This window comes from Xyrauchen texanus, chromosome 14 (assembly GCF_025860055.1).
Source record: "Xyrauchen texanus isolate HMW12.3.18 chromosome 14, RBS_HiC_50CHRs, whole genome shotgun sequence".
NCBI classification, from domain to species: Eukaryota; Metazoa; Chordata; class Actinopteri; order Cypriniformes; family Catostomidae; genus Xyrauchen; species Xyrauchen texanus.
The window spans coordinates 8,102,371-8,116,528 of NC_068289.1; positions in this window are offsets into that span (position 1 = coordinate 8,102,371).

Below are 14,158 nucleotides of genomic sequence, written 5' to 3' on the forward strand. Positions count from 1 at the left end.
AAACTGAAAACTATTGATTTTAAATGATGCTGCATCCAAGCCGCTAGGTGTCAGTGTAAGTCCAAGATGACACAAAGACAAAAGTTACTGAGTGCACCTTTAAACTGTGTATACATCATTCAAGATAGCCAGCAGAAAATTGTCATTTTCTATAATAAATACTTGTATAAATTTGCTGTTTAAAAAACTGTTTAAAGAACCACTCAAATATGACTTTAAATTCGCAATTTCTGTAGATTAAAGTTATATCAAACACAGCATAAAACCCAGTATTACAATAAATGTCACATTTAGTTTGGTCATTAATTAGTGGAGTGAATTAACACCAGATAATGTTTATCTGTATGTCATTAACCCATGACTCAAGTTTGTAATTCATTAAAAAGAGAAAATCGATTGGCAAAGATATTTTGATCTCAAGACACTAACCTGGTAAAATAAAGGTATACAATAAAATAAAAAGTTTAGTTCAGATTTGTTCACTTATTTGTTCAGTATCCATTTTTGTAAATTACACTTCTACATGGGTGGCAACAAATTAACATCTTTTACATTAACATTTACGTATTTGACAGACGCTTTAATCCAGAGCCACTTACAGTGCCCTTATAACAGGGACAATCCCCCCAGAGCAACCTGGAGTTAAGTGCCTTGCTCAAGGACACAATGGTGGTGGCTGTGGGGATCGAACCAGTGAACTTCTGATTAACAATTATGTGCTTTAGCCCACTACAACACTACAACTCTTTTTATGTGTTATGAGTCAATAAACCACTGATAAAGCATCTTGTTTATGACCGAAACAAGTCTAATTATATAAAGAGACTTTAGCAGTGTTTAAAATGACAACAAAGCATATAATTTTGTGGACTACTATGCACGACCATCAAGGTATGCAAAAAAATGTATTTGCCTAAAATAAATTACAAGTCCTGATGTCATTAGTCACTTTTACTCTTAATTCGTCCAGACCCTTTCTTTCCTTGTTAAACAAGATTTCTGATCTAAATGAATGCTATCCCTCCTCCTCTCCTTCAATCAGATTTATAGGTGGGCTGAAGAACCTCCTAAATAGGGTCTAGCAATACCTATGGCTAGAGATAAAAGTGTTCATGGTTATGTGACCGAACGGTTACCGGCAAGATGGAAGTCAGCCTAATCTACGGAAATAATTCTTAATATAATTTTTTAGTTGTCAACTACGCCACCTAGGGACTTGCACCCTAAGAATTACAAGCCACCGGCTTTTATCTACTCAGAGCACACAGGTTCGTTATCAGCAAGTAACCAGGCAGAGTCATGGGTTCTAAAAAATTTAGATTTTATTCCAACAAACCTCAGACGCACTGTAAAACCACCCCTCAACGGAGCATTAGACAAAATACTCAATTCCAAACATACACACAGGAATTTACAAAGAAATAATCCAAGGGTTGAAATGTAAATTACAGCAACAATAAAGTACCAAAGGAAAAATAAATCAAAAAGGACTCATTAATTCAAACACATTCATCAACATGACCATACAGGGCTGGAGGACATCTACTTTGGGCACCTCCGGCTGGAAGTGGCCTACAAGAAAAGCAAAAGAACAACTCACTCAATACTCACGCGCCACCACACCACACAAGTGAAATAGAGCACTCTCAGTGAACGGGAGACCCCACTACCACAGCCCCAGGACACCCGCGTAAGTGGCCCTCAGCTCCTGCATGGGAATATTCAACAAGAAAGAAAATGAGTACAACACAATAAACAATGTCACACCACTGGCACATGTAAATACCAGAAAATAATAAGCACAATAATGAATCTACAAACACAGGAGAATGACTCCTTTTAAATCACTAACACACAAAAACAAAATATTCAATAAATCAACTTAAATCGCGGACACATAATAACAACAAAACTAAGAAGCAGTGAAACATACAAAAAGAAGAAACTCCACACCAATTCAATATTGCGTTCTTAGACAGAAAAACACAAACCAGGTTAACGGAAAACAAAACAAAAGGAAAAGAGGACAATATCATAAAATCTGAGCGAGACAACAGCGCTGACCGGGCCGCTCGCGCTACTGCCAAATATTGCAGCACATCATGCCCAACCTATCCAACACAGAGATATCAAGAGTCAGAATATGGTAAAATCAATCCTAGTGAAAGAAATGCTCGGTACATACCAAGGGTGATGATTTTATTTACATAGGTGAACTGCAGCTGGTGCACAGATGCCACTAAACGACCAACGCCACAGAACGCTGCAATGATACACACTATAAGCGCACGCAAATCAACATTGAGCCCACACAAACGCCACTCACCTGAATAAACAACCAGCCAACCCCAACCAATCCACTCCTGTATTAAGTGGTCCAACCGATTTGCATGCTACCTCCCAGTCTATATCAGCGCCAACAGAGAATATTTAAGTCATATCATAAGAAAACAGATCGAAAACAACCGCTTACACATACCTTTTCCCTGCAGCACGTCGAGGCAAAATGACGACACAGAATAGGGCGGGTGTTACAACCGATCACATCACAAAACAAACGCAGCTCATTTAAATACGCACTTCCTAATTTGGCATCACCAATGGGTGACATCTACGTCACCCACACACTACATTCTTCCCCCACATTTTGCATCGTCGTCCCGACGGTGAGAAAAAGCTTTTAATCCCAAGGTCTAAACAAGACAGAAACACTGCTTGTGGCTCCAAGAACCTCAGGAGCCCCAGTCTCCGCCACCACCGCCCTAGGGAGTCGATAAAGATTGGGATGCTGCCCCGCTGTAGCCCGTGTAGTACGCCGCACTTCTCTATCTGTACTTTGACTTGGTATTACAGCCACTGGTACTACTGGAAGGCCTAACCCCGTAGTGACACCGACTCCATCCAGTCCAGAGGATGTCAAGCCCTCCTGCCCAGTCACTGACCCACCCACTCTAAGGGGTGTAGCGCCGCTTACTGGGGCTGTATTGACCTGTGGGGCATGCGGCACCACAACCCATAGGTCTTCCTCCTCATACCCAGGCAGCTCCTCCGGTTCTATCATGAGACTACCGGTGAGTGAGTCAGAGGAAGAATCTTCAAAAGGGGGGTCCCTACACAAGCAAACCTTTAACAATGAACGATGCACCCGTTTTACTTTCCCGAGGTCATCTCTTGGAGCAATAGTATAAACTGTACCATTTTCTCTGGGGGCATGGACAACCCGGTACACCACAGAACTCCAATGGTCCTGGATCTTCTGCCGACCCCTCCGATTATAATCCCTGAGGTATACCAATTGACCCTCCCCCAAAGGGACATCCTTAACACGCTTGTCGTGCTGAGCTTTGCGTTTACCTGCTTCAATCCGCAACCGTTCCCGGGCCCCGTCAAAGGCCACCTGCAACCTAGTTTGGTGCTCTAACACCCACTCATGCACTTCCCCTCCCGAGACTTCGGGAACCCTTCCCAACAGAAAATCCACTGGGAGACGTGGCTCCTGGCCAAACATCAAGAAATGCGGCGATACACCTGTAGACTGGTGAGGGGTGGTATTGTAACAAAATAACATCTGGGGCAAGCAGGAGACCCAGTCACGTTTCCTTGAGATAGGCAAGGTACGCAAGAGGTTATGGAGAGTCCGATTAAACCTCTCGCACTGACCATTGCCAGCGGGGTGATTTGGAGTGGTTCGAGATTTTTCAATTTGATAAAGGCCACAGAGCTGTCGTATCAGAGCAGACTCGAAATTCCGACCCTGATCAGAATGGATCCGAGCCGGTACCCCGAACCTAAAGAACCACTCGGCTACCAGCACCTGAGCCACAGTTTCTGCCCGCTGATTTCTTGTGGGCACAGCTAGAGTGTATTTACTAAATACATCGGTCATGACCAGGACATTTTCATGTCCTGAACGAGCTGGCTCCAACACCGTAAAATCAATGGCCACCATTTCATTAGGTCTAGCAGCCAACACATGACCCATAAACCCCCGCACTAATGGCTGAGTGTCTTTAGCCACCTGACAGCGCTCACATTGCCGACACCATTCCACCACCGCTGATGACATACCCGGCCAGTAGCACCTTTGGCGTACCAGTTCCGTTGTCCGCTCAACGCCCTGATGCCCATGTTGCTGATGGAGCTGTGTGAGGACCTCAGTCCTCAAGGCGGCTGGTAAAACCAACTGTAAATTTTCCTCACCCCCATCAGGGCGGAACACCCTACGGTACAGTACCCCATCCCGCTTCACTAGCCGATCTTTCTGACGCAACAGGATCCTACTTGATCTAGAGAGCTGTTGCCGCTCTTCTCCAGCCAATGGTGCCTCTTGGCCCCAGCACCTAAACACCACTTGAAGATCTGGGTCCTCTTCTTGCAACACACGCAAATCGGTAGCCACATAACCCGGCAAAACCGTAATAGCGGCCAGGCAAGCAGGTGCAATTGGCTCTACCTTTGTGGCAGTTCTTACTAGTGCCGGGATACAACTCCCCACTGTCAGCTGTTCCCCTCCACACTCCACGTCGGGTTTTGCCTAGAAAGTGCATCGGCGTTTTGGTTACTGCGACCGGAACGATACCTAACCTCAAAGTCAAACGAGGCCAACTGGGCGGCCCACCGCTGTTCCGTGGCCCCCAACTTAGCAGAAGTAAGGTGGCTGAGGGGGTTGTTGTCAGTAAACACAGTGCATCGATTGCCGAGCAGGTATTCTCGAAATTTTTCAGCCATGGCCCACTTGAGCGCCAGAAACTCTAACTTCATAGAGCTATAATTGCTCATATTGCGCTCAGTGGGCCTAAGGCTACGGCTGGCATAAGCCACTGGTCGTACCCTCCCTTCCTGTTCCTGAGATAAAACCGCCCCCAACCCCGCATGGCTAGCGTCCACTTCAAGGATAAAGGGGAGAGAAAAATCTGCATAAGCCAGCACTGGGGTTGTAGTGAGCTTAAGTTTTAACCCCTCAAAACTCGCCTGACTCTGCTCTGTCCACGCCTCGCCCAACCCTTGCTTCGCTCGCTTCCCAGGCCCTACCTTAGTACACTCCGCCACCAACCTATGTAGAGGGGCTGCCAACTTGGCAAAACCCTCCACAAACCGGCGATAGTAACTGGCAAAACCTAAAAATGAACGCAGCTCGGTCACAGTTCCTGGTCTCTGCCACTTTACCACAGCCTCAATTTTACCGGGGTCAGTAGAAACCCCCGCGGCTGATATTACATGACCCAGATACTTCACCTCTCGCTGGAAGAACGCACACTTTGACAATTTGACCTTCAGTCCCTCGCGTTCCAAGTGACTCAGCACCACTTCCAAACGCTCCACCTGCTGGGCAACAGAGGAGGAAAACACCACCACGTCATCCAGATACAGAAGCAACGATTGATACTGCTGATCCCCAAACAACCTCTCCATTAACCGCTGGAAAGTGCTTGGGGCGTTACAGAGGCCGAAAGGCATACGGTTCCACTCGAACAACCCAAACGGAGTACAAAAGGCAGTCTTTGGACGATCCCATTCCATGACAGGGACCTGGTTGTACCCACTGGCCAAGTCCAGCGTGGAGAACCAACAGGCCCCTGCCAGAGAATCCAGGGTCTCCTCAATACGGGGCAAAGGGAAAGCGTCCTTCCTGGTCTTTGCATTCAACTGACGGTAGTCCACGCACATGCGGAGACTACCGTCCTTTTTTTTTACCAGTACAATAGGTGATGCATAAGGACTACAGCTTTCCCTTATAACCCGAGCCTCCAGCAGCTGATTGATATGGGACTTGACCACCTCAGTACTCCGTTGGGGAACCCGGCGATGACGTTGACGAACCGGGGTGTCATCCTCGAGAGGTATCTCATGCGAGATCAGATCAGTGCAACCTAGATCCCCATCATGACTAGAAAACAGAGAACTAAAACGGTGGAGCAATGCCCTTACTTGCCCTTGCTCCACAACGGGCAAGCTGGATAAATCCACTGCCTCTATCTGCTCCCATATCCCAAAGCCATTCTCAACACCTTGCGAGTTAACAGTAGCCACCATCGATGGAACCTCTGTAATCCCCGCCGGCCAGCTCACAACGTGAACACCAATCAAGGTACCTATAACAGAGTGGGGATAAAGCATTACATCAATAACACCTACATTCACCATTGGTACATACACTGTCCCTCTCACCACCTGTACTAAGGATGAAGGGGCCAACAGCCCAGCAGGAAGACCCGACTCAGGAGGCTCGAAAAATACTACTTGGTCAGCAAACTGGCCTGAACAGGTGGCTGGAACAAACTTCATAGTACCCCCTGGTATACGACAGGACTGGCGGCCCCGCAATCTTGCCCTTCCTCCATGATCTTTCCCAAGCGAGGCGGCAGCGGCGGCCTGGCACTCCTGCAATGCTTGTAACAAGAAACAAGGTGCTTCAGACACCTCGGGCAAATCAAAGAGGGCAGGGCCATGCTGTCCGAAGAGCCCCTGATAACACCGGCTTAGGACATTCATCCCCAAAACACCCGGTGCTTGGTCACGTAACCTATCCGGAGGATCTCGCACAACAAGAACCCCGCACCCTGGGACCAATCGCTCGCATAGTACAATATCCAACTCAATATACCCAATATAAGGAATCGGAAGGCCATTGGCTGCTCGAAGCTGCAGCCACTGACAAGACTGCAACTTCTCCCGACCCCATGGCTCAAAGTGCTGCAGGAAACTTTCTGTGATGGTAGATACCATAGACCCCGTGTCTATTAGACACGACACTGAAACATCTCCCATTGAAACAACGAGATATGGACATGACGCCATTAGGTGAGATCTTAACACAGGACCACCCAATACTGAGCCGATAAATTCCCTACCCGAGCCTTGACTCCGCGGCTCGGGGGGAATTAGTTTCCCGACGGACCAGAAGGAGGAGGCTGGCTATTCCGATCTACCGATGAACCTAAAGCAATGGAAGGTGGAGTGCGATGGGAAACCCACGCCCCATCACACTCCCTGGCAAAATGGCCAGGTCTCTGACACCTTCGACATATCACTGGTGCCCTATGAGGCGAAGGACCACGCATTTCCGGGCGGCGTAAATTAGCCACAGTTTGAACGAGCTGTGTTATCTGTTCTTGTTGCGACTTTAGCATCGCTCTCAACTCTTTCATTTCGGAGTTTTGGGAGAGACTACGGACTTCCGCATGCGGTTCCCCCTGCACCCCATACTGGGTACCATAAATCGATGGAACAGACTGACTACGGGCCCTTACTGCACCCGACATCCCTTCACGTTCCCACCGAATAGCCTCCCCACGGACATCCAGAAAACTAATAGTAGTTTGTCGGCGCACCAGCTGCTTAAGTTCACGACGCAAGGAATTATCGGCTACACACTCTACAAACTGGTCCCGAAGCAAAACATCCGCATTTAGCAATACAGTTGGAGACCGTTGCTTAACTCTCTCCAAGAGGCTCAGCAAAACAAGAGAAAACTCCAGTAAAGTTTCTCCTTCCTGCTGCCTCCTGGAAAAGAAAGCCTCCTGTAAGGCTATGTATGACGTCGAGCACCCATATAATTCACGTAGCACGCCAATAATCTTATCGGGATCACCACGTTCTTGCTCTGAGCGATACCGAATCTCCTCCCTTGCTTCCCCCTCTAGATGATCGACCAAAAAGAACGCCTGATCAGCTGGGGTAAGGTATCGAGCACGTATACAGGCTTGAGCCTCCTCCACCCACTCATCAATACCTAGGCCGGACTTACCACTAAATTTCGGACATCTCCTATCCCTAGGTACCAAAACAAGACGATCAGTCACCGGGGCACTGCCACCAGCCCGCTCAGGAGGAATGGTGGGGGCCGCAAGATCCCCTGCACTAGCGGCACCCCGCCCATCAGCCACCATTCGATCCTGACGCAGTTTCTCATTATCTGCTTTAAGCTGGGCAATAAGCCCCCTGAGTTCTTGTAACTCTTCCTCCATCACTTACCCGAAAAGAAAAGGAGAGCCCCAACCCAATATCAGGGAGAAGAGACGAATATCCACTCTCTGGCCCGAACAGCGCTGCTGCCTCGCCCCTATCAAAAAAATAACTCGAAAAACAAGAAAACACTAACAAAGAAAAAAAACTGTTTTAACACTGAACACTAGAACCCACGTCTCTGCCAAGACTGCCAAATCCTGCCGACTGCGCCAAATTGTGACCGAACGGTTACCGGCAAGATGGAAGTCAGCCTAATCTACGGAAATAATTCTTAATATAATTTTTTAGTTGTCAACTACGCCACCTAGGGACTTGCACCCTAAGAATTACAAGCCACCGGCTTTTATCTACTCAGAGCACACAGGTTCGTTATCAGCAAGTAACCAGGCAGAGTCATGGGTTCTAAAAAATTTAGATTTTATTCCAACAAACCTCAGACGCACTGTAAAACCACCCCTCAACGGAGCATTAGACAAAATACTCAATTCCAAACATACACACAGGAATTTACAAAGAAATAATCCAAGGGTTGAAATGTAAATTACAGCAACAATAAAGTACCAAAGGAAAAATAAATCAAAAAGGACTCATTAATTCAAACACATTCATCAACATGACCATACAGGGCTGGAGGACATCTACTTTGGGCACCTCCGGCTGGAAGTGGCCTACAAGAAAAGCAAAAGAACAACTCACTCAATACTCACGCGCCACCACACCACACAAGTGAAATAGAGCACTCTCAGTGAACGGGAGACCCCACTACCACAGCCCCAGGACACCCGCGTAAGTGGCCCTCAGCTCCTGCATGGGAATATTCAACAAGAAAGAAAATGAGTACAACACAATAAACAATGTCACACCACTGGCACATGTAAATACCAGAAAATAATAAGCACAATAATGAATCTACAAACACAGGAGAATGACTCCTTTTAAATCACTAACACACAAAAACAAAATATTCAATAAATCAACTTAAATCGCGGACACATAATAACAACAAAACAGTTGTTTTGAAAAAAGAAAAAAAGAAGCAGTGAAACATACAAAAAGAAGAAACTCCACACCAATTCAATATTGCGTTCTTAGACAGAAAAACACAAACCAGGTTAACGGAAAACAAAACAAAAGGAAAAGAGGACAATATCATAAAATCTGAGCGAGACAACAGCGCTGACCGGGCCGCTCGCGCTACTGCCAAATATTGCAGCACATCATGCCCAACCTATCCAACACAGAGATATCAAGAGTCAGAATATGGTAAAATCAATCCTAGTGAAAGAAATGCTCGGTACATACCAAGGGTGATGATTTTATTTACATAGGTGAACTGCAGCTGGTGCACAGATGCCACTAAACGACCAACGCCACAGAACGCTGCAATGATACACACTATAAGCGCACGCAAATCAACATTGAGCCCACACAAACGCCACTCACCTGAATAAACAACCAGCCAACCCCAACCAATCCACTCCTGTATTAAGTGGTCCAACCGATTTGCATGCTACCTCCCAGTCTATATCAGCGCCAACAGAGAATATTTAAGTCATATCATAAGAAAACAGATCGAAAACAACCGCTTACACATACCTTTTCCCTGCAGCACGTCGAGGCAAAATGACGACACAGAATAGGGCGGGTGTTACAACCGATCACATCACAAAACAAACGCAGCTCATTTAAATACGCACTTCCTAATTTGGCATCACCAATGGGTGACATCTACGTCACCCACACACTACATTCACATTTATGCAAAAATGTCTGATTGGGGATCATACTGTAATTAGGCAGTATGTTATTGATTTCAAACTACATGAACTTTCGGAAGCTGCAGGTCGATTTCACATTTGATCATGTTGGAATCATGAATGGGTTAACTGCTCTAACACTCATAGAAAAACACATACGATGATGTCAAAATGCTTATATGCAGCAAAATGTACACATTCTATTCACCTCAGTGTCTATTGCCTGCTTTATTCGCATGAGACAACCACAGTGATATTATTGTAATTGCGTATTGTGCACTAATGAAAGCGCTTACAGTTGCTAATCAAAGGGCTTAAATGAAAAGAACACATATTCACAAAGCAATGTTATGTGTCAAATAGATGCATTTGTTCTGCAATATATTTGCTGATTGCTATAATACTATAATAATAAAAGGGTTAAATCTTTTGCTCCAAATGGAGGGTGACTGAAGCAAGTGAAATCCATGTAACAATTATTAATTCTCTGCCGGCCAAGGGCTAACAGCATCGGAATCTGCTGAGAAAGACATTCTGGGATGCAGCGCTTGGTTTTCAATTATATAGTGCTGTGTTATGCACATCATGAATGACAGCGGGGGAGAACAAATTGCAATGAAACAAAACTTGCAACTTACTTGGACACGCAGTGAAACCAACTTACAGTTACATTTCATTAATTCGATTTCTAATAACCCACAGCAGGACTTGTCCTTGATTCATTCTGGATAGAGTTTAGTGTAGTACTTTTTTTTATTATTAAGTGCTTGACATTAATACAATAAAAGCAAAAATACAGTACTGCCATTTAACCTCACCTTCAGAATGGAAGTTTATTATTCTTAAGCATATATGAAAGTCAGTAAGTCTGCCACACACAGCAGGGGAAATAATATTTCATCCAAAGAGTGCATGAGCTAAAAAAAAACCTGCAATGAAATATCCCGGGTGAATGGATCATGGGAAAGGACTGACAGGTCAATGCTCTCATACACAGTAAACAGAATCCCACTTATTTAGGCAAAACACTTGTTTCCATAACTTGTTTATTTTTCTAATGCTTTCATTTTATGTCCCTGACCACACACTGCGCAGACCTGAATGATAATTAAAAAGAAAATAAATGCACGCTGCTTATCTTGTGCACATAAAAGCAGGTTCAAGGTATCCCACAAATCATTACAGATTGTGTTGAGCTTTCAGAGGGGAAATTATGTATCAAATCTGGACTTCTTCAGTGAAAGAAGCTGGAATTGCTCGTGAACAGCATACCTGCAGGTGAGAAGATGAGTCATAATTTAAGAGCACCAGAAACACTTGTATTAATGTGATGGCTAAAACAGACCAAGGAACAGACCAATGACAAACTGTGGTTTTGTGCCACAAACAGAGAAACATTTCCCCCTCCAAGCTGTTTCAAATCCATGTTGCAATTCAGGGGGCAGCCTACAGAGGACAATGCATCCTGTATTACAACGGCGGCTGTTCAGTTCACCCCCACAGCCACTCTGTCTGTGAGATACGTCTTGTCCTCCCAACTGTTTTAGCTCTTTTAGATTTGTAATGTGACATACAGGGATTGCATGAACAATTAAGTTTAGAAGTGAAAATTGAACTGCTGATAGAAATCGATAGAAAGCTAAATTAGTTGAAAAAGAGCTGACATTCATTAGATTGCTCCATGCTGGGAAAATACGACCCTAATAAAGGTTCACGTGTCTCTGGAAATTCTAAAATATGACTTTTTTTTTTAAACATGTGGTGAATGTATTTCTTGCCTAGCAGATAATGAAATGAAAACTGTTTTGAATGACTATTGCTGCCTAATTTTGGGCCAGTGGTGGCTCAGCGGTTAAGGACCGAAAGGTCGGGGGTTCAAGCCCCAGCACTGCCAAGTTACCACTGTTGGGCCCTTGAGCAAGGCCCTTGACCCTATCTTCTCCAGGGGTGCTGTTTCATGGCTGACCCTGCGCTCTGACCCCAGCTTAGTTGGGCTATGAGAAAACAACTGCATTTCATTGGCTCTGTACCAATGTCTTAATCTTAATTTCAAAACTGGGAATGATATATCCCATATATGATGTGAACAGAGGTTGCGTTAACTGAAAATGTACTGTCATTTAATTAATTTTATGAAAAGTTTTTTATGAAAACATTTTGACTGATCTAAAACAAGATAACCATTCTGGCCTAAGCACCAATATCCTCCTGTGCTCCCTTATGAGTGCGCTGAACTCCCAAATATTCAAACAAATAATGCCACGCTCTAAATGAAGTCGCAGACAGGAATACCAGGGCTGACATTTTCTACTTCCAGCCTCAGTGTGTTTCAGTCAATTACATATCACAGTCACATCTACACAACAGACAAAATGGCATGCATGGCCTTCCAGATGCTAGCTGGCTGGCTATCTAGTAGCTATTTTTCGAGTAAAATAGATGACAATGTAAGCATTGATTGATACACAAACAATTCTTAATATCCATGTATATTTATTGCATATTGCATATTCACATATAGAGTATTTTGTGTAGTGAAAATACTTATAAGTTTCACAAAACCCAACTCTTCGTTATTTTTATTATTATTTCTATTTAACCTTTATTTAAGCAGGATATAAAAACTCTTGAGATTTAAAATCTCTTTTGCAAGAGGGTCCTGGCCAAGACAGGCAGCACACTTAGTTAAAACAAAAAAACATTTAAACATAAAACAAATCCATTAATTACATATACAAAATGTACACATATCACTTAAAACAATTACAATCAGGTAAATCAAAAACAAAACCTTTAAGATCCCCTTAAATTAATTTAGAGAGACCAACTCTTTAAACATAATTTATCTTGTAACTGGTTCCAATCAAATGGAGCAGCATAACTAAACGCCCTTTTACCCACATTTGTATGGACTTTCGGAATATTTAAAAGATAAGAATCTTGTGAAGGAAGCCAATAATACTTTACAGATTTTTTGAGATTTGCTCGTTGGTTGCCATCATCTTAGAAATAGCATCAAAAGATGCTTCTTGCAGAGGTGGGGTTTAATCGATCTACCCCAACATCAGATTTCAAGTGGTGGCCCAGTCATTTTCAAGTAGGAGATGGGAAAATTCTGAGTCAGAGTTGTTTGGAACAGACCATAAGTCTTCAAATGCATCATAGTTTGAATGAGGAAAGGGCAAGTTTAGTAGTGATTCATGTTTTAGATTTTGGTCAGTGCCTCACAAACAGTTTTATGACTTGACAAGACTTGGAAATATAGTGCACCAGTCGTATGGGTTTCTTTTGTGCTATTTTTATGGTGCTTTTTTGTCCTTTTTGCCTTTTGTCCTATATATATATATAAATATATATACATGGCTACAGATGCGATCTCTCTCTCTCTCTCTCTCTCTCTCTCTCTGTGTGTGTGTGTGTTTGATAGGGAAAGAGCTCTCAGCTAAGTGACAATGCAAAAGTAACCCATAAATAACCAGTTCTGGGTGGTAGTGGATTACATGCAATCTGAATTACATAATCAGATTACAAAAATCATTAAGATAATGATTTTTAATTTGTAATTATGCCACACGATTGGCTGATTAGATAATCGCATAAATAAGTAGATGTACAGGACCACCAACTTGGTGGTCTCAGAAACTGCTCCATTGTAATTACAGACTAATACGTCAAGACTGCTTTATTGGTGGGCTTGAAAAATCTTAGAGATCAAAATATGGAACTTGATATAATTTGTTTGTTTTCTTCAATGCATATAAGCAACATTATGTCAAAATAGTAAACATTCACCGTCCACTTTATTAGGTACACCTGTACATCTACTTATTCATGCGATTATCTAATCAGACAATCATGTGGCAGCAGTGAAATGTAGACAAACGTGCATATATGGGTCAGGAGCTTCAGTTAATCACATCAACCATCAAAATGGGGAAAATATGTGATCTCAGTGATTTAAACTGTGGCATGATTGTTGGTGTCAGACAGGCTGGTATTTGAGTATAGAGTATTTCTGTAACTGCTGATCTCCTGAGATTTTCACCCACAACAGTTTCTATAGTGTATAGAGAATGGAGCGAAAAATAAAAACAACCAATGAGCGGCAGTTCTGCGGCCAAAAACGGCTTGTTGATGAAAGAGGTCAATGGAGAATAGCCAGACTGGTTCGAGCTGACAGAAATGCTATGGTAGCTCAGATAACCACTCTCTACAATGTTAGTGAGCAGAATAGCATCTCAGAATGCACAGCTTGTCGAACCTTGAGGCAGAAGACCACATTTTGTTTCACTTCTGTCAGCCAAAATTAGAAAACTGAGGCTGCAGTGGGCCTACCATTTGTGTACTTCAGCAGAAATCCAGATTTGACAGAGCAGGCAATGTATTTTAATTGTCTGCTGTCCAGTTTTGGTGAGCTTATGCCCACTGCAAGC